This window comes from Pezoporus flaviventris, unplaced genomic scaffold (genome assembly GCF_033815535.1).
Source record: "Pezoporus flaviventris isolate CSIRO_AGI_PZ_B2104156 unplaced genomic scaffold, CSIRO_AGI_Pfla_v1 ptg000002l, whole genome shotgun sequence".
NCBI classification, from domain to species: Eukaryota; Metazoa; Chordata; class Aves; order Psittaciformes; family Psittacidae; genus Pezoporus; species Pezoporus flaviventris.
In genome coordinates, this window is record NW_026892550.1 from 76,339,765 (window position 1) to 76,359,863 (window position 20,099).

Sequence of the window (20,099 nt, forward strand, 5' to 3'; positions counted from 1 at the left end):
TCCCTACTCTCATAATAATAAAACTTTTATGCTCCACTCGATATTTATCTCCAAGCTCTGGCACCAACATCTTCAGATGGGGCTGCACAGAGCATTTAAAACTGGGGATGCCCTGTGGCAGTTAATCATAGGTAATGTGGAGCTTAAGAGGAAAAGGAAACAGTTTTATGACTGTAAGTGCTAAAGACTGTAAGGCTAGGAAGAGATACTGTTGTCTGCAGGCCTTTAGTGTGGTTTCAGGAAATGGGCTGTATGCATCATGTGGGAGGACCCCCAAACATATCTGGGGCTTTCAGAAATACATTTAGGTCATTGACACTTTGAAAGCTCTATACATTTTGAGCTTAGGGGCTCTAACAAAGGCACGTAACCTCAGAGTGAAGGCTAGCATCCATCCACGGCTGCTCTTATTGTATCCACAGGAATTTCAGATCAGTGAAGGATGTTAGCAATTATGTGCTGAAATAACTAAGTACAATGGGATGAGCTAAGGAAAGCACTTCGGCCTTGAATTTGAATTTCTTCTGGTTTCTGTCAGTTCGTGCCAACACCCGTTGCAATGCTTAGTGTATCTCTGGGGCTGTCCTACATTGTTCAGTACAGGAAATTTGAGAGAGACAAGTTCAGCAACTAGTATCTAACTTGCACGTATGGATGTGATCTTTACGCTGGCGCAAGCCATTTGCTGCATGGGGCGGTTTCACTGCTGGATTTGTGAAGGTATTTTATGGATGTGATGCTGGCTTCTCCCTTTTGGCACAAAATCCTTTATAGCAGGTATTGTTCTGGATTTTCAGGTTCAGAAGAAGTAACCATCATGTCACTTGACTTAAAACTTCAAACCCTAGCATCCTGTGGAAAAAGCCTCATGTGCTGCCTCATGCTCTGCTTGTTACCCATGGTTCTTTCCACTTGTAACTCCTACAGGGCCAAACCCAGAGCTCTCTGCCTGACCTTGTATCCAGGCCACTGGACAGACTAAAACAAGGAGGACGAATTCCTTTGAAGTTGTGGAACTGCTCCCCGGAAGCTGACTTGAGCCCAGCCCAGTGCCAGATGCAGCATCCTGGGGTCCTCAACACTGCCTCCCTGAAAGGGGATCTGATTCCCATGGTTCCTCTGCAGTGCAGCCTTCTCCCATTGCATAGCAATGGGCTGAGCATAGCTCTAAACCATCTCAGAATGACAGACACTTGCAGAAAACCCCATTGCAAATTTCCTTTCTTAAAAGCCAAAACACACTCTAGGACAGCCTGGGGTCTACGACTTCCAGTTGGGGCAGTTAATCAAAATGTTTGCCATGTATTGTGTGAGCTTCTTCACAGTTTGTGCTTTTGATGATCTTTTAAACATCTGCAGAACAGCATGGCTTGGATAGGTTTCTGTTACTACTCCAAGCCTTCACTGGCTCTGGAGAATGAGTGAAGAGGAGCCAGACAACATAAAGGCCAGACAATCAAAGCTTTTGACTCTCACATCCCTGCAGATGGGCCTTCTGATGAAATGACTAACAACTGTTGCCAGATCAGCAAGTAGCAACCACAAGGCACCTGTATATATTTAACTTTCATTTTGTCAGATAACTTGTCTTTATGCTCCTGCAGTTTTAGCTGTGGAGTATAAGTCACAAGGCTTCCTTCTGGTCTCCATAACACAAGTGTAAAATGAGCCACTTGAGTTTGGTTGTTGATAAGAGCTCTACTGTAAAAGCAGCATATGCAAAGGCACCATCAGGCTGAGGTGTAGATGAGTCCAGCGTCTAGTTTGTTTGAAACATCTTCATTGTCAGCCTCTGGGGTGAAGTCTTCTAAGGGCACATTCTAGAAGGAGGAAAGGTTTTTAGCAAAAGCCTTTGGTTATTTAAAAAAAAAATAATTCAGTGACCTCATTTTTCTTTTCTGACTAGTGAGACTATCTGCAGCCAGGGCCCCCCAGCTACTTCAGGCTGCCCTCTGTGAGACTCTAGGTAAGGGACAGCCAGCTTTCCTGACCTTGCAAGCAGCTTGCCAAAGCTGAGAACTTGCCAGATGCCTCAGGCTACAAACCGTGCACCTCAGAGCCTTCGTTCAAGGAATGGCTTGCAGGTGGCTTTGCCAGCAGCTCCGCAGGAGTTGTGTTGTTCTGGCCATTATGGAGAGGAACAAAGCTGTGTATGTGGCTGTGTCCTAGGATGACCCAGTGGCATTGGCTTAAGTAGCTCCCGCCTTTCGTGGGTGCAGACTCCAACTGCCCAGTTGCCCCTGTGCCAGTCTAGCCCTGCTGCCAGATGCGTCAGTGTAGCCCTGGCACACGAAGCACGCTGCTTGCTCATGGGCCACGTGAGGCTCACCTTATTCTTGCCTATTCCCTTGCCTTCCTTGAAGGCAAATGTCCAAAATGTGCAGTGATGAATATTGGCTTCTGTCAGAGCAAGTTAGGACACACTTTGTGGCTCTGACCGCAGCTGAGTTTGGGTGCTACAGTGCCACTGAAGGTGGGCCACTTGACTGTTCCTGAAAAATAGATTACTGTGCTGGGAGCCAGGTATCTGAAAAATGACAAATGCCAGATCTGTAATTATTTCTGTATCTATCATTCTCTGGTTTTACAGCTGATGTTTTACCTGTGTGCTTTTGGTCACTAGTGGATTTCCACCAAATAACATCCTGCTCATATATGTGATAAGGCTTGTTGACATAGGATAAAATAACAAAGTGAACATGCTCAAGTGTTAGAAGCAACATTGCTGCACTACCATGAGACTTGGCCCACTTTTTTTAGCAACTCACGTAGCTGTGCCTATAGTTTTGTGTAGGGATATGCTTTTGTGTTAAATGAGCAAATGTCTACTCTGAGAGTGGAAACTACTTAGAGCCTAGAGTTCTGCTAAATTTGATCTTTTCTTTGTATGTCTGCAACAAGATCTGATAGTTAAATGTCTTTTATGTGATTTTTTGGCAAAAATGGTTTTCTTTGGTCACTTCTATCTAACTCTCTTCTGATTATATATATTATTCTGATTGTATATATTCTGATTATATGATATGATGAAGAGGAGACATAGCTGATTCAAAGTATTTCAATCTAGTGGAATTAGACCAGATTGATTAAGGGCCTGTGTAGTAAGTGTAGCACTTGAAAGCAAACCAACTACTTCCTCTTGAGGAATGTTCTTAGAGGGACTTGAAATTCAGATTGATTCCAAGTTTTCAGTACCAGGATTAAAGAAATACTCTGCCTTTTTTTAAAAGAAAAGCTCTGCCTTATTGCTAATTTTAAGCTATAGGGAATCATCTATCTTCAAAGTAAGTAAAACCTTTTGCAAGGAATTCTGCTGAAAAAAGTGAAATCAAAGGGACCCAGGGGATGCTGTGGCATATGGTGGGACCAAGCAAGAATGGTCCCATCTTTCCCCAGTTTCTCAGCTGATATGTTGGCTTCGCTGTGGCTTCTTTTCCCAGAGTCATCTCCTGCAGGGATTAGCTTGAATCTGAACTTATGCAAAGATAAGAGCACAGAACAGTATCTTACCTTGTCTAGAATTGTGAACAGAAAATGCTGGTTTTGCTCGCAGATTAGAGCTAAGGTTACCTGCAAATTTCCTGGCCTTTGTGAATTTTAGAAATCAAATTTGCTTTCTCATTAACATCACATCTTAAAATCAAACTTCCTTGTTTGTTTCTAAGATAAAGTGAAAATCAGGAACAGGAGTCTATTTTGCCAAGATACTGTGGTGAGGCCAGTTTTGATTAGATTTTACTAAAGCAACAAACAAACTGGCTACACTCATTAGTTTTAAATCAATGAACAAATTCAGTCAGGTGTATATATATGTATAATTTTTTTTCCTCTTATAAAACAAAATGTCTGACGTTTGCTTCTGTGCAGAGACTTTGGCTGTATTAAAGTTATCACACAGCTTTTTCTAGAAATTCTCACTGACAGCAGTTTTTACAGAAAGGTGTATCACCTTGGTCAGGAACTCCAGGCTTTCATTCCCAGGAAATATTAGGAAAAAAACATTGGTGTTGAACTTCGGGGTTGAAAATGAGACTATTGCATAGATACATATTTTCTTTTTAGTAAGTACAGTTAATATTTAATACTTATGGAAGTAAATATTTTGTATGTTATGAGGTGGGTTGAATGGCATCACTATTCTGTTTGCTCATGATGCTTGAACCAGTGATAATGATCAAGAGTCGTAAGTGAATATACAAATCCAAGCCTTTGCGTGGTTCTGGACATGGTTTTTGGGCATATCTGTTAAAAGAACAGGGGAAAGGCTGGGTTTGGGAGGGTAAGACTGCTGTAGTAAATGGTTTTCAAATGGGGCTTACATAGATTTACTCATGTTCTGCAAAAAGCTGGTTTGTCCAGCTCTCCAGATAAAACGTGATCTGCTTAACACAGAAAAATGCAAAAAAGGAGGTGAGCAAAGTTTTTATTTATTTTTCCTGTGCAGTTCCTGTACCTGTCAAAAGGAATTTGTGAGCTGGAGGATGAGGAGGATGTGTGGTTTCCTTAACTGTGACTGAGGGAAGGTGGATCTGTAAGACAACTTGGACAGTATGTTTGTTGCTATAAAGGAACACTTGGGAAATCCTGTTCTGTGCATTTGAATGTGGCAATCATCCTAATGCTCTTCCTCATCACAAACTATAATAACCCCAACTAGGATCAGAGCACGTATTGCCCCATTTGTAACAGATTTGTTGAAACCCTTTCTGCAGCAGTTTCTCTAACTTGGTAGCTGGAGGTGGTTTTGCTGACTCAGCAGCATTCCTGGTTCACTGGCAGCACTGTGCAGAGCTTGCATGAACCATGTCTGAAGCTATGGCCGGGCACTCTGCTTATCGTTTGGTGGGCAGGGAAAGGGCGCAAGAGCAGGAGAACGAAGTATGAGCAACGTAAGTGTAAGGAACAGGATTCCCATTTAGCTTCAGTGCCGGGGAAATGCTGCACTGCTGCTTGATGGCTCGCACAGAGTAATGTGAACTTTGTGGCCTTGCCCTGCTGCTGATTACATGACACTGTTTCCTTCACTTTGCCATTAGCTAATTCTGCATCATACTGCCTGTTAGCAAAATAACTTGTCTCACCTGCTTCCACTTTTGATGTCATGGACAGTTGCTGGTTTTACAAAACGTTTTCTGTTTGTCAAGCTGTTCTGCCCGGCTGGCAATGTTTTGCCTGCTCAAATTTTTTAGGTTCATACCTTAAGGACTTGTTACTAGGTAACAGAGTTCCATTTGCCAATTTCCCACTATTTCCTTCTCACTGTTTTACGGGCCTGATTATTAACATTTAGGTCAGAGAAATTGCTGTCATTATGTGAAGTAACTTCCTTTAGAGGTTACTCATTAACCTTAGGTATTTTACTGTGCGATTGTAATTGCCAAATGCCATAGGCATGGAAAACCTTTGAACTCCTCAAGGTATTAGTGTATGGGAGGAATGGTATCAGCTGTGATTTTTATTCGTTCTCCATATCCTCCCCCTACCCCACAGTTATTTTTCCTTTTGATTTTATTCTCGTTCCATTTCTCTTGATGTGTTTCATAGCATACAGAGCCTGCTCAGTTGCTATGGAAGGGAATGCTTCCTTCTAAAAGGGAATCAGTCTCTTCTGTTCCCCTGTATAGATCTGAGCTTAGCCCTAACAAGCTCAGTGGTGGTACAATGCTCATTTTCTGCTAACCAATGCAACTAAGAACAGAACTTGATCTCTTGACTTTGCAAGAAAAGTGAAATAATTGGGAAACCAACAGTCTCATGTGGCATGGTCCATGCTGTTACCATGTACAGTTTTCTCTCAGCATTTACAATGGCTCTTCCATATCTGCTTTGGAGAGATTCTCAATCAACTCTACTGCTACATATTGTGTTCAAGGAATGAAAATTTTCAGACAAAAACACTATTCCTCTTTTTTTCCCCTCTCACTGTCTATGCAAACAGAATCAGCTGTGTACTAAAGTGTTTACCTCAGGGCAACATGTGTTCTCTGGAAAAATCTTACTAAACATATTTGTCTTTCTACCCTAACCCACTCCTCTTCAGAAGTCCATTGACATTCCTGGTAACATGATTCCTCTGAGAGGATAGAGAAAAGCTGCTGTGTATAAGCCTGTGTTGCCATGTGACTTCAATGAGGGAATATATATCATATCCAGGAAATTAGGGGACAAGTGAGATATATAGATAGTGCTTAAACAGAACTGAAAAAATAGAAAGTGCACAGGAAATAGGCACGTTTTACATGGAGTCAGATCTAGTTTTGATGCTTGGAAACAAAATGTTTGGTTTGCACGGAAACACTAGCCCAGTAAATCATCTAGAATACCACAGTAGAATAACCAGTGATATAAATAAAAAGGGGGGAAAACTAAGGTGTTATTAACACATGAGTCTTCTCACGTCTGAGCTGGGCAGGGGGGAGAACAAGATCATGACAAAGCAACTTCTGTCCAGCATTTTATTTAATATTGTTTACCCACTCTGCTCCATCCTTTTAATCTCAGCATGAGGGTTTTTGTTTGGTTGAGTTGCTTGGGGTTCTTTTAAGGGGGAAAAACTGGGGGGGGGGGGGGGGAGAAATCTCAAAACCAATCATGTGCTTGGCGTGATGCATGTAGTACAATCTCCATGATGAAAGTGGGGGTACCCTGATATTACTAATAATGAAAAACGTTTAATAATAGAGTTTCTGATAGTGGCCTAAGTCTCCTTTTTTCTTTTTCTTTTTTTTTTTAATGGTAATTTGTTTTTTCTTTCATCACCCTTGAACAAATCTTGCTCTTGATTTCAGTGGATTTTCTCGTTTGATGGTGTATCAGCTGTAACTTCTCAACTACTGTGTGTTGCAATGAGATAGCCAGAGGAATTTGCGTTGACATCTGATGTTACTCCCTGGATTACATTCAGTGATCTGTGAAGTCCAAGCAGTGCAGAAGGTGGGTAGCACTTTACAACATTTTTTAGTAAAACCATGCTTCACTGAATTCCTGTTTACTCCTTCTGTTTACCTTGCTCACCTGCCCGTCCAGATCCAATTCATGAGAGACATAATTCAGCACAGTAGGGATAGCTTAGTGTTGAGGTTTTGTTTTTTAGGTTTATTGTCAATAAAACCACATAATTTAATGCAAACTAGTAGTAGAGGTTAAAAACAAGCAAACCCTACACTAACATTAACTACTTAAATCCTTCTTGAGAATACAGCCCAAAACACAATTTTCTGGTGTGTAATGTGCAAATTATTAGCAAAACTGTGGGCATGAGACAGCACTGGGTGAAGTTAAAAGCATATCAGCTGCCATGATCACATACTGTATGGAGGATTTTGGATTGCATGCAGGTACAAAAGCGTGCTCCAAATCGTACGTAGCTCCTCGTTGTACCTGAAGCAAATGTATGCAGAAGGATCAGGCTAACAACTAAGACGAGGCATGTTCCTGCCAGCTCTGGCATGTTTCTTGTATTCAAGAAGACTAGTAAATGTGCAAACTATTTATTTATTTATGAAACACTGAATTTTTTTGGTGTCTCCTGTATGGGCATTGCATAATATTTAGCTTTGTTTTGTTTGAGCCGGTGTGAGGGAAATAACATTATTGTCGTAAACTAAAGATCTGATTTTTTTCTTTTTTTGCACATACATCTGTGGTAGTTCAAATGTTATGTTTTTCTAAGTATTGAATTTTCAAGGGCAGAAGAAACTGATTTATTTTTAGTCCAAACTTAGACTACATGTTAATAAAGAACAAAGTACTTTCCTCCACTGAAGTTTTGGCAAATTTTATGTTAAACAGTGCTTATTAATCTCTCGTGGAAGACAGTGCAATGAAGTAAATCTCTCTTATAGCAACCTGCATTGTAACTCCTCTTGAGGAATGGAGAGAAAAAAAAAATGAGGCTTAGAGTCCAGCGTAAACGGTGCTGTCCTTATGACATACAGTGACAGGCTGAAATTGTCATAAATACTCTTTATTTTGCTAAGGTCTGAATATGTGCCTTTGCAGGTCGTGTTGGAAGCACGATTTATTATTCTGGAACCTCTACAGAAACATCTGTGAGGTTCAGTGTATTATTTTCTCATACAAGTTTCTTTCTTTTTGAAAATGGAATGCACACCAATCTTATCAAATGGAGAAAACATTGATTTGCCACCAGGAGGGTTATATTTGAGCTGGAAAAAAATAATTTCATTATGCTTGGTAAGATATTTAGGCTTTAAAAAAAAATAAAATAAAATTAAGTCATTCCTTTTCAGTAGTCCTGATGTGGTCAGGTTTTTTTCCTTCAATCAGTAGCAGATAAATGGGACCTGCGTATTGCTTAATAGGCTAGTATATGTAGGAGGAGTGAGTAGGTGCAAGTTCAGGATCATCATGGGTAGGTGTATGTGTAGATATGCTTATGGCAGAAGTTGCTGTCAGTTACAAGGGGGAGGCAAAAAGACCAATGTAGACATGTAAATGGCGAAACTCAGCCCCTGGCAAATGCTGGGATCCTTCCTATGGTCCTTTTCCTGCCCCCTTCCTCCTCCTGCTTTTTCCATTCCTTTTCTTCTAAAAGCAGAGCAGGGTTGTTTTTATTTGTTTTGCTTTTTTTTTGTTTTGTTTTGTTTTCTGGAGGGAATAAAATGAAATCTTGGTCTCTTTAGGAAAAAAAAAAAACGAGAAACTGCTTACACATTATAATTTGTACAGCCAGGAAACATGGTGAGGTATGAGCAATAACATCTGACTCGCTGCATTGTGGCTACAATGTTTGATTTTCCTCTTTGCTTCCCCCCCTTTCCCCTTCAAATGCAAAGCCGAGCTCTGTTGTTTCTGATTAAATGTGTGGTGAGCTGTGTGCCTTTAGGAAATTGCAAAATCCTCTCTCCCCACACCTCCTTTCCTCATGCTCCCTATTGCCCAAGATGGAAGTTGGGGCTCTATGGGGATTTACCATTTCCTCCTAGGATCACCTGTGCCGTGATTTAAGTAGAAGTTTGTTTCTTCAGCTGTCTGACTTTTGAGTTTATCTGACTCAGGTTTATAATGAGCTAATTTATTTGCTTGTGTAAATTGGGTTTTCTTAGACAGAAATATAACAGACTGTAAAGAGGCCAATCTTTTGATCATTTCACCTCCGGAAGGTGGAAACCTACAATGCCTTTCTGCACTCACTGGGCACTCTCTGGGTTGTTAATATCATTAAGTTACTGTGCCTGAACACTTTGTTGTAGGTTTGTTTTTTTTTTAACACTGCGTTGTAAAGGTCTGCTGTGTAAAAAATGTAGTTTCTTCTCTCGATGCTAGAAATTTTGATAGGGTTTAGAGGTTGATTAATTTTCTATTTGCAGGAAACACAGAGCCTTTGCCTAGCAACCAGCCTGAGAGTTACTGATTCTTCTTTAGATATATCTTTATGCTACACCTATAGTCCTGCATACAGGGAAACATGAGGCAGAATGCTGGAAGAAAGGGAGGAGTAAACAGTTTGCGAAAATGGTGCCAGTGTTTCCTCGATGGGCCTCGATTCTCTAATACAGCCCGACAAAGCTGGGGGTGATGTGCCAAAATATCTTTTTAATAGACAACGTAGGCAGCAGGAAATAATACTGGTCAGGGCTTGTTTTTCTGGCTCAGGGCCTCATTCCAACCTGTTGCAACCAGCTATTGAACGTCTGTGGGGACACCCCTGTACAAGAGGCCCCATGGAGGAAAGGAACATTTACATTTCTGTTTGACTGGGATCCTTGCCAGTGGCTAAGTTCAAAGTGCAGTTTCCAGTAATTTGCTGTTACTGCTCTGCATGTTTGATAGGCCAGGACAGAAGCATGCAACCTGAAGTAATATTTCCTGATTTCTGACATTTCTCAAGATACGAATGGAGGTTGCGGAGGCACTAAAACTTGGAAGGGTTTTCCTGACTCCAACGCCTTCTATGCTTTCCTTTTCTCCTCTTGTGCACCCCCCTTTCTTCCCCGACCTTCTCCCGTAGATCACATTCCCTGCTGTTGTCAGTTCCGTATTTGGATGCCATTCATATTGATTGCTTCCCTATGCAAACACTGTGCGGCTGTTCTTATGCAACCAGAAAAATCCTATTGATTTACTGAATGTGAGGGTTATTTAGGTGGATATCCTTCTGCAGTAGTGATAACACTCTCATCTCCCCTTAGAATTATAGTTAACCTTTTCATCTGGGGGGGAGGGGAGGGGATGCACATGATTTTTATTTTGTCCTCTTAACAGTGGTAAGAGGGAGCTAAGCACAAAGAGAAGCCAGTAGAGCAGCTACTGTTCTAACATATGCAGTTGTAGGCCATGTGTATGCCATTGTGGTTATGGAAGAAGAATCCTCTAGGCTATAATTAGGATTATATAAGCATTCCTGTTGTAATCCTTTGTTTTCAGCTTTCCAAAACTTGCCTCTTTTGGGCTGATATTTTCCTGGCTTGTTCTTTGCCATGTCAAAACTTATTTATTTATTTTCCAAGCAGGGATACAAATGTTGGAGAGTGTTGAGGAAACGCATCTCTCTTCTGGCCTGTTTGAAAAAAAGCTCTTGGTGTTCTTGAAAAACAGATCCAGAGTCAAAATGAGCCTTAGGTAGAAAGTTGCCTGGATGTGATTGTCAAAGAGGGGAAGAGGCTTTTGGGCAGCACTGGTTTTATTACTGAATAATCTACATTTGTGCAAAAAGTAACATGAATGTGCTGTGTAAGGGCAGCACTGAGGTTATGAAGACAGCCTTAAATGCTTAAAAATCTAATTCGTTCGTTTGTTTTTTTTTATATATAAAACATGCAGACTTTGGAGATACACAGGGCATGGGGGTGTTAGTAGAGCTACCTACAAAAGCAGAGCAGTAGGAAATTTAAAGGTGTTGTGTTTGGTTCTAACTGCACCTTTACAGGAAAGTGAACACTTACATGAACACAAGCTGAGTACTGAAACTGTGTGTGGTGATTTTGCACTGAAGCTTCACTTGCTGACTGCTTAGGTGTTTCTCACCTCTGTTTTGAAACCCAAATAAAATTCCTTTGACTAGTATGTAGCTAGGGTTTTCAAATAAATAAGCAAACAAATACTTTTTTCTTCCAGAATGCACTGACAGGTGTTCACACAGTCCAAGCACTTAGGGGGTTTTAATCATTAAACTCAACAGTTCCTGGAAAGCAGAGGAATTTGGAGTTAATTCTGATCTTTATACTTATACTGTGTCCACTGTGGTGACATACATGGCGCTGCCTAAGCAGCAAGCTGAAGGAAACAGTGAGAATATTTTTGAACTGAATGTTTCAAATACTGTAATTGGAATTGCATTATTCATTATTACTGCCTTTTTTCCGACGTTTAGTCAAAAATTCTCTAGGGGGTCAGTGGGAGAAGGCATTGAGTAGCAAATAATCACAAGATGATCTACAGTGGTGATTAATTTGCCCATGAGCGTAGTGCATCACTGGTACCAGGGTGTTTGTCATGTGTCAGGCAGCTGTGTTCCATTGCCGGATGCTCAATCCTCCTTTTTAACTAGCTGCAGTGCGTTGGCCTCCCTCTGTTTTGATTTTTGGCCAGAAGAATATGAATGGAGTGAAAGGGAGAAGCCTGCAACCTGGTCTGTGATTTTTCTTCTTTTTTAATTAATTGTGTGCATGAATGAACCCAGGACAGGGAATAATTTACCAAATGCTGGCTGCACAAAGTTGTTGAAACCACAATCTCCTGTGGGTAACAAAGCCTGTGGCTGTGTTCCAAGCACTGTGAAGTGATTGAAGAATGTTGAGTTGCATCATGAGACCAAATAGCAGGTAAACAAAAGGCGTATGCCGTGTTCAAATGAAATAACTCCTCATAAACCTCGAGGATTGCAGGGATCTTCATGCAGCTGTGCTGCTGAGTAGCTTCCTGTCCAAGAGAAGTACCAAAGATGTTACATTGAATATCTGTAATGAGTTACTAGACTGAAACTATAACCTAACTATTGTTAAAGCTCACTGGACCACATAAAAAGTTTTCAGTGTAGTCCTTTGTGTCTTCATTGTTGATACGTAAAACTAGAATAATATTCAAGAAGCTTTCTTTGGTCTTCATACTATTTGCTTGAATGTGAATTGTAGAGAGGGAGTTGGTTTTGCATTTTGAGATTGTCTGTAGAAAACAAGAAATCGTGAAAGAAGGAACGTGTCCTGTTGCTCACTGTAACAATAAACATAGAAAATGATTCAAGGAACTGTAAAGTTCAGCACGAGTCTTACTCAGATAGTGAAATTTATGAGAATAGAGCAACTGTCACAGTAGATTAGATCAAAGGTTATTGTGACCAAGTATCCTGCTTCCAGTGGAGGCCAGTGAGAGAGGGCCTGAGAAAAAAGGAATATATATTTTAAATGATCTTTCCCTTGCTTTATCTTTTCAGTTTCTGACAGAGAGCTATATAGCAGCTTCCTAGTCTGATTGCATTCAGACTGCTGGGTTTGGTAGTGGCTGCTGGACGTTTTTGTCATTCATTTATCTGCTCTCCATTTGAGCCTACATGCTCCCTTGCTTTGGCCAGCCCTTGTGAACACCGAATCTCACACTACAATTGTTATATGAAAAGCACTTCTATTTGTTTCTAAATTGCTGACAGTTTAAAAACAGGCTCCCCAAATTCCTATATTAGACACAGTAACTAATTCCCCTTTTTACCACATCATTCCATTCATTATTTTCTAGATGCTGATTCTGTCCTCTCTTAGCCAGCTGGCATGTCCTAATTTATTGAGTTCCTTCTTACCCAGAAGTTGTCCTCTACCTGTTTCTTTCCACATTGCCTTTTTCTCTAATCTTTTCTGGTTCTACTATATGCTTTGAGATGCACAGTACAGAGGTGAATGCAGCTCTGTAACGAAAGGACCCTAATGTGTAGCCCACGTTGTGTAACCCTTTAAGGTTGCTTGTATGAGCAAATGCTTGTGGACTTGAACTAAAGGTTGTACTGATTAGCCTGAGAAGACCAGTACTGTTAGGCTTTGTCTGTGTGATGTGAGAAGCAGATAAAGCAACACAAGTGCTCCTTGTTACATGCTTTAAATTCATCATCTCTGTTCTGAGGTTACAGCTGTGATGCCAAAGCTTTGAGTAAACCATACTTCCAAGTTTCTGTATCTGAAACAGTGGGTGTCAAAAGAAAAAGGTGATAGGAGGCAACATGGGATGATAAAAGTCTGTGACATGCATGGGGAGGAGGAGGGGAGAAGTTCCCTAACTTGTTCAAGAAAAAACTATTGCCCGTCCCCCTCCCAATCCTGCAATCTATAAATCGGGTAGTTTTTCAGTTTTTTTTATGATCCTTTTTGGTTATTTGTATACATGGATTTCTGTCTGTGAGTGCTGATATGCATTGCCCTTAAAAAGTGATTTTATGTCGGAAGATGGGGATGTATGTTTGAGACTCCTCTCAGATCTTGCCTTCAGAGAGCACTGAAAGCCCTATGCACTTCACTAACAGCCATTTTCAAAAGCCTTGTAACACAGTAGAAATTGAAGTGGTTTCTTTTGTGGCAATGTTACAAATCAGTAATTTAACCTCGGATTGTGTCCATACCCAGTGAAGACCGAGGATTACATCCCCTTGCTGTCCTGTGTAGTGAATCCAGGGCCATTCCCCGCAGGGAGCTGAGCAGGCAAAAGGAAGGGAGTGTCATCCTCTTGGGAGCTGTTACGGCATCCGTTCCCCCCAGGAAAGAGGAGGGAGGAATTCCAAGAGTTCCTTGCCAAGCTATTCCAAGGATAGAGCACTTACACCCCACCAGCTAATTAGGGCTGTTCCTCAAGGCTTTATTTTAGCATCTGGATTTCAGTAACATTTTAAGCCTAGTTTTGTACTGAGGATTACTGTGAATTTAGATCCAAACCATTGCTTGAGTTGCATATCCAAAATAAGCATTGTTAACAAAAGCCAAGTGCCTTATGCATTTTATTCAGTGCTAAGAGCAGCTTGACTGCTAATATTTCATGGGCAGAAAGAAATGGAGCTGTAGTGTTTCAAGCTAATTCTGGAATTTTGAAGTGTATCCTGCATGGCAAACTGTAATGCCCATGGCTATGCTAGTGGCTATCAGCTTGAGGCCAGTGAGAAGTGGGTGCAGACAGATACAGGGCTGAGACCTTATAGGAAGACAAATGTGCACTTTTCCATGCTTGTCTAATGTTGTACTACTAGTTTTTTGAAGCGCTTTTGTGTATAATGTCTGCCTATGTTCCTTTTAAATTTTTTTCAGGTCTGCTACCATTCAAATAAATCATATAGCAAAGTAAGAATTTATCCTGTCTCCTCCTAAAGCATGTGGGCTTACTGCCTAAGTCATTCTAGCAGTCACGGTGTTAGAAAGGTTTAAACAAAATTCTGCTATAAATCCCAGCAGTTATTGTGGAGAAATACATGGGGAAGGGAGGCGCAAGGTAAGAAAGAAAGTGGCTGGCTGAAATGAGGGAAAGAGCAGAGCACTTACCTCTCTTCTCTCACTGTCAGTCCAGCCTGAATATCTTCACAAAGGAGTTTTGAGTTTTTCATTTTGTAGGAATCCATGAATACAACTGGGTGGAATCAAGCAGGACTGAACTAGTCTGGAGCTGAAGTGCTTTGTGTGCTACAGCAGTGTTTCTCTCCAGCTCCAGTTGAGCATTCTGGCTTCATGCAGCAGATAGCTACATAAACAGAAGAAAAGCTCAATTTCCCTGCACTGCTTTTGCCCTTTATGCTCTAGATTTTGAAAGGAATGTAATTTTTTTGTATGTTGAACCAAAGCATTCCTAAGTGAAAGAGCAGATTAATTGTTCTGCAGTGTGCACGTTAGTGAAAAGTGCCGAGCAATGGGTGTAGCCCATTTAATAGCTATTAAGCTGTATAGTAGATGGGTGTAGCAAAAGCTTCAGCTTGCATGGGTGGCTTTATTGGCAAATACAGGGATACAAAAAGAAATGGAACAACTCTACCGGTGTGTTGGAAGACAAGGCCCAGATATGTAGTGTTACTAACCTGTAGGGTGAGCAATTAATGATCAGGTTGAGAACATCCGTTCCAGGGGCAGAATCTGAGTCTTGAAACAGCACTGATTGGACACTCAAACTTTTACAGTAGAATAATTAATAAAAATGGGATATGTAAATAAATGAAAACTATCTTTGTGGTGCCTGATTATAATCCCCTTATCATAACCCCCTCTATTATCTAACACTCTTACAAGTATGTGGAGATCAAACTGTAAATGCGAAAGCGTTCTGAATTGTCTCTCATTTCCCACCCCTTCTAGACAGAAAACAGTGTGGATGAGTATAAGTCTGTAGAGGAGTGGGAAAATAATTGGAGTCTGTGTATAACATGATAGATTGTTATTGCTTGAATGGTAGTAAACAATGGCTGTCAGGAGGTGATTCTTACAGCTTTTAATTGTAAATTGGAATTCCAGGTGATTAAGTTCTGTGGGGACTTGATTAGATTTTCCGTCTTCCCCATCAACACCCTGGGATGATGATTAGTTCACTATCTCAAGCTGTCTCTAATAATGAAATGAATTTGTTAGTTGAATGTTTCTGCTAAAATTATTTACAATATAGTAATAGTTTAGAGTTGTATTTACATGTTAATGGACAGGCTTTGGCTGTTAAGGTGGGATGAACAGGTCAGACCTCAGGGTGTCTTACAGGTTCAGGAACAGAGGTTTATAGTTTCTTCAGAACATTGAGTAGTACTGGTTGTCCCTGGTTTGTGCTTTTGGAGTCTGTTTTACTGTTCTTAGCAAGCCTTTAGGAAGCAAAAGAGATTTAGTAATCCTCTGGTTTGGTACCTAGGACACTTAGCTGTCTGGAGTGGGACACCAGCTCCTTGCTACAGTGAACATTTGGAATACAATTTTCTCACTCAATTTTATCTTTCGTCTCTTGCCCTGCTGTTTATTCTTTTCTTCCCCTATCATCAAATTTTTGAGATATGGGAACTGTATGAATACAGCTGTTAGCTATGCTGGGGATGCCTGCTTTACCTACCTGCTGCCAATAGGTCTTTCTGAAATTTTTCTGGGGCTAGGTCTTATCTTTTGATCAGAGGCAATGTGTTTTCTGGAGCAAGGTTTACAAGTGCAGTAGGCAGAAGAAAAGTTATCCTGAAAATGCCATCAGAAGAAAAAAAGAAGCTGAGAAAATTGCTGTCTCAAGATTTAAAGTCTGAATTTGTCTGCTGATGAAAATCTAGAGAGCTTCAGGGTGAGCACTGGCTAGGTGGGGGCCTGAAGGCAGTTGGTATTACCAGAGACAGTGAGAGAGGTGCCCAAATCCATCTTTTGAATTTAGCTTTCTATATTAACTCCTAGAAAGATGTAACATGTTAACCACACAGTTAAGCTCAAAACATCCCTTTCCTATTTCCCTTGGCAGCCAGTTTGTTTAACTGTAGGTCATGCCAGGAAGGAAAAAAACCTGAAACAAATCAAAGCTCTTCTTCATTTTGTAGTCTGACTTTCTCACCTAATACATTGTGGTGTATCACTGTAGGAAACTCGAGTTCTGCCATATGCTGTGGGCTGTGATACAACACAACCTGACTTAACCATGCTGTGTCAGCTACAGGAAGTCTGAAAATGTGGTTTCCTGAAAAACAAGGGAAAGGGGAGGAAATACGTAGTTTTTGTTTTGAAGATGGCATTATTGGAAACTCCACAAGCACTTATGTCAAAATACCTACGAAGTAGCTATTTAGTCATAAGAATAGTTGCCATTTATTTACAAGACATCTGTGCCTGAATTAGAAAAAATCCTTTAACACGTGTCAGACCTCACAGAGATGAGTAATTTGGTGGAAAGAGTGTGCATGTCAGACGTGACTGATCACTTGTTACCCTGCACTCTGTCCTTGTTTTTGAGTAAGATTCAAATATGCGTCTAGCAAAAATTCAGTATAAACCAGGCCTTGTCTGGTATAATGCACTTGTCTCTTGTATTTTGGTAGAAGATGCAAGTTTTTCTTACTGCGAAAGTATTTCCCTGACAAAATCAAATTGTGAGGCAATTTGCCACTTAGTGTTAGATAGCAAGCACTGGTCTGCATCAGGTTAGGTCCTCATCTCTTTACTTCTAGGTTAATAGCAGCTGTCTGAAAAATGCATTTCCCAAAATTATGTGCATAAGGATGTGTTGGTGAAACCACCCTCTACTGTGCAGGAGTTGTGATTGTTACCTTTACCTTGATTTCTTGATTCTGTGTGTGGAATATAAAGTTCTTAGTTTCAGCACCTGTGGTATAAGGTGGGAGAGTCAGATCTGTGGGGCACAGCTCATGTGAGGCTAGGAACTAGCATGCCTGTCTTCAGGCTCCGTATATTAACTTTAATTACTTTTCTATGTGATTTGCTTGAGAGGTTTCATGGTTCTTCCAGTGCTTTAAAACTGAATCTTCTATTTCCTAGACAAGTCCCTGAGCAACCTCATCTAACTGGACCTGCTTGGAGCTGGAGTTGGACTAGATGACCTTCAGGGGTCCTTTCCAATGTAAACTAATCTATGTAAAGTAAAAGCTGCTTTTGGGGATGATAGATGAAGGATAGTAGGGCAAGCTGTGGAGATGGGGAAGCCACAAACACTGTATTTGCTGTTTCCATCTTCTTGCAGTTGATTTAATTAACATTGTACAGGATTTTTTTCACCCAGGCCCTGCTAGGAATTAGCTACAGAGGCCTAAAGGTAGAATTTCTGGTTAGCAATGTGTGTTAAGTCAACCTTGCTTAACATCAGTTCTAATTAAATCAATGTAACTTCTGTATCTGAGTGCATATAGTCTAAGAGCACGTGGAAAGTAAATATGGCATGCAAAATGGTGGATATCTGCAGAGAGCCTTAACGTGAAGTGGTGCAACTTCTGTGAGCAAAGAAACATCTGGAGATGCCAGGAAGTAGAAATCAGAGTATAATTTTTTTTTTAGGAGACAGAAAGTCTAGGGAAGGTGAAATACCTAAGACACCGTGTCCCCACTGAATATACCAATCACAGCAGACCTTGCTGCCCATGTGTATCTGCAGGGATTTCAGTCCAGCCAGGGCAGCAGTAACCCTGCATGGTTTGAAAGGAAGAGGGCAGAGAGTGCAGTCCTGTTTGCAGTGAGCTAATTTTATTTGTTCCTTCTCTGTCAAAGTAATTGCAGCCTACAGAGCAGTTGTGAGGCAGCTTTGTGTGCAGTTCTTTCTTGAACTTGTACTGGTGGGAATTGATCAGCCAATTGTAGAGAGAAAATACTTCTCCTGAGCCTCAATTAAAGCTTTTTGCTTTGAGCTCCCTTCTGACACTGGTGGCTTATGCTGGGCATGTCATTTTAACAGGAAAAAAGGGCTAACTTGTGCACCTTGAGCATGAACAGGTATGAATTAAATGCATACCAGAATGGCACCAGCACTGTAAAAGCTCAGCTGGGAGTTTTGCCTCTTAAGCCGAAGTTTCATGGCCTTTCGCTGTTACGCATGGATCATGCACAGGGATGATTTCACTGGTTTGTAAAATCAGTGTTGCAGACACCTGAGTTAGGGGATTTTTATAAAAGTGTATGCAGGGTAAATTTATTAATTCATCAGTCAAGGATTGCTGACATAATATCAGTGTTTTCTCTCACGCTTATGAGTTCTACATACTTGTGGTTACAAGTGTGACTGTGCCTTGAGAACAGATATGGTAACAGCAGTATGGATATGCAAGGATAACTGTTTAGCTCCTGAAACTAGTGTGTACACTGTCAATCTCCTCAGTCAATCAAAAGTACATGCGTGGGGTCTGTTTGTTTCATAGTTCACTTGTAGCATAAATATCAAGATCAGTACTTTGCTGTTCAACAGAATGACCAAATCCTATATCATACTTTGTACAAATCCCCTGTATAAGTACAGGTCTTGAAAGCTTTAGCTGTAGAAAAGCTTCCTGCTCAGACTTCGTCAACAGATGCACAAAGCACAAGATTTACTGTTGGCAGTGAATATTTTATTATGGGGCAAAATATCCTCTTAAGAATGTAAGGTCAGCAGTCTGTGAGTGATGAATTTCTTATGCACATCAACACACAAATGTTTGATGCCTAATCTTTTAATATGATTTTTATGGATTGGTTTCAACAGGAATTCAAGGACAAGTTTTCAGTAGCTGAACAGCCTTCTAACAACAAGCTGGCTTTGTTGGAATTCATGCTCAAAATTTACCTCACTCCAGTTATTTTTTAATTTTGTGATTGCTGTATGCCAGCAATCCTGTAGCTCATCTTCTAGTTTTTACTGCTTGTCACTGAAGCAGACTCCCATTGACCTTTTAAAGCATTTTGATAAACTAGTATTTCTGTTTATTGAAGGACTATATAGAATGGTTTTCCTCATTCTAATGGCGATTTCTTTAATGCTTCATTTATGGCATTGTACTTTGATATTTGCAAATTATTGGAAAGTTACAAAGAACTTTGTGATAAAAGCTAGTTCTGCCTCACCAAATTCTTCCTTGCTGTTGAATTTTTACATCTCATTCAGATAGTTATTGAATATCCCAGAGCATTTCTTCTAAGAGCAGTGGCTGTAAAGTTTTACTGTTCTGCCCAATAAAGGCAGCAAAGTTGTGCTATCTAATTTAAGCTTGTGTGTATATGGGATCATGAGTATGTGAATGCTTACATTCACACATGTATACTGCAGTGACTTAGAATTGTTTGGGATCAGAAGCACAATTTACTATTGTTTTATGTTAATTTTATTGGTAAATTCATGGATTATATCCAGCAGACATTTCCTAATATAAAAATATTTTCTTATCTGAGTGGTTTTTAGTGGTAGGAACTAAGCTATGAAATTAGATAAGCTAAGCTTTCAGAGTAAAGCATGATAGTTTATGAGGATGATCTTTCTTCAGATGTTGGGTGAATTCACCATGTCTGGGAAAGTATAAAAATAGATAGTATGTATTTAATGAAATGGAATCAAAGACTTTACAGTTTTGTTGACTGAAAAAAACCTGCTTAGAAGCTACCTTTCCCTGTAATTTGTTTTGCGATGCGTGCTTTCAGTAAGATGCAGCTGTAAATCTTCTTCAGCAACTACTCAGTGGAATCTATTTCATCCAGCAT

The 20,099-nt window shown here is 40.4% G+C and overlaps 1 long non-coding RNA gene across 1 annotated transcript in view; it reads left to right on the forward strand.

The window, feature by feature from the left end:
• Positions 1–674: 674 nt before the first annotated feature.
• Positions 675–20,099, forward strand: part of LOC133275826 (uncharacterized) — a 43,092-nt gene continuing 23,667 nt past the window's right edge. Inside the window, exons 1-2 of the long non-coding RNA XR_009745691.1 lie at positions 675–777; positions 6,789–6,933. This is a non-coding gene — a long non-coding RNA (uncharacterized LOC133275826). The remainder of the gene's footprint in view (positions 778–6,788; positions 6,934–20,099) is intronic.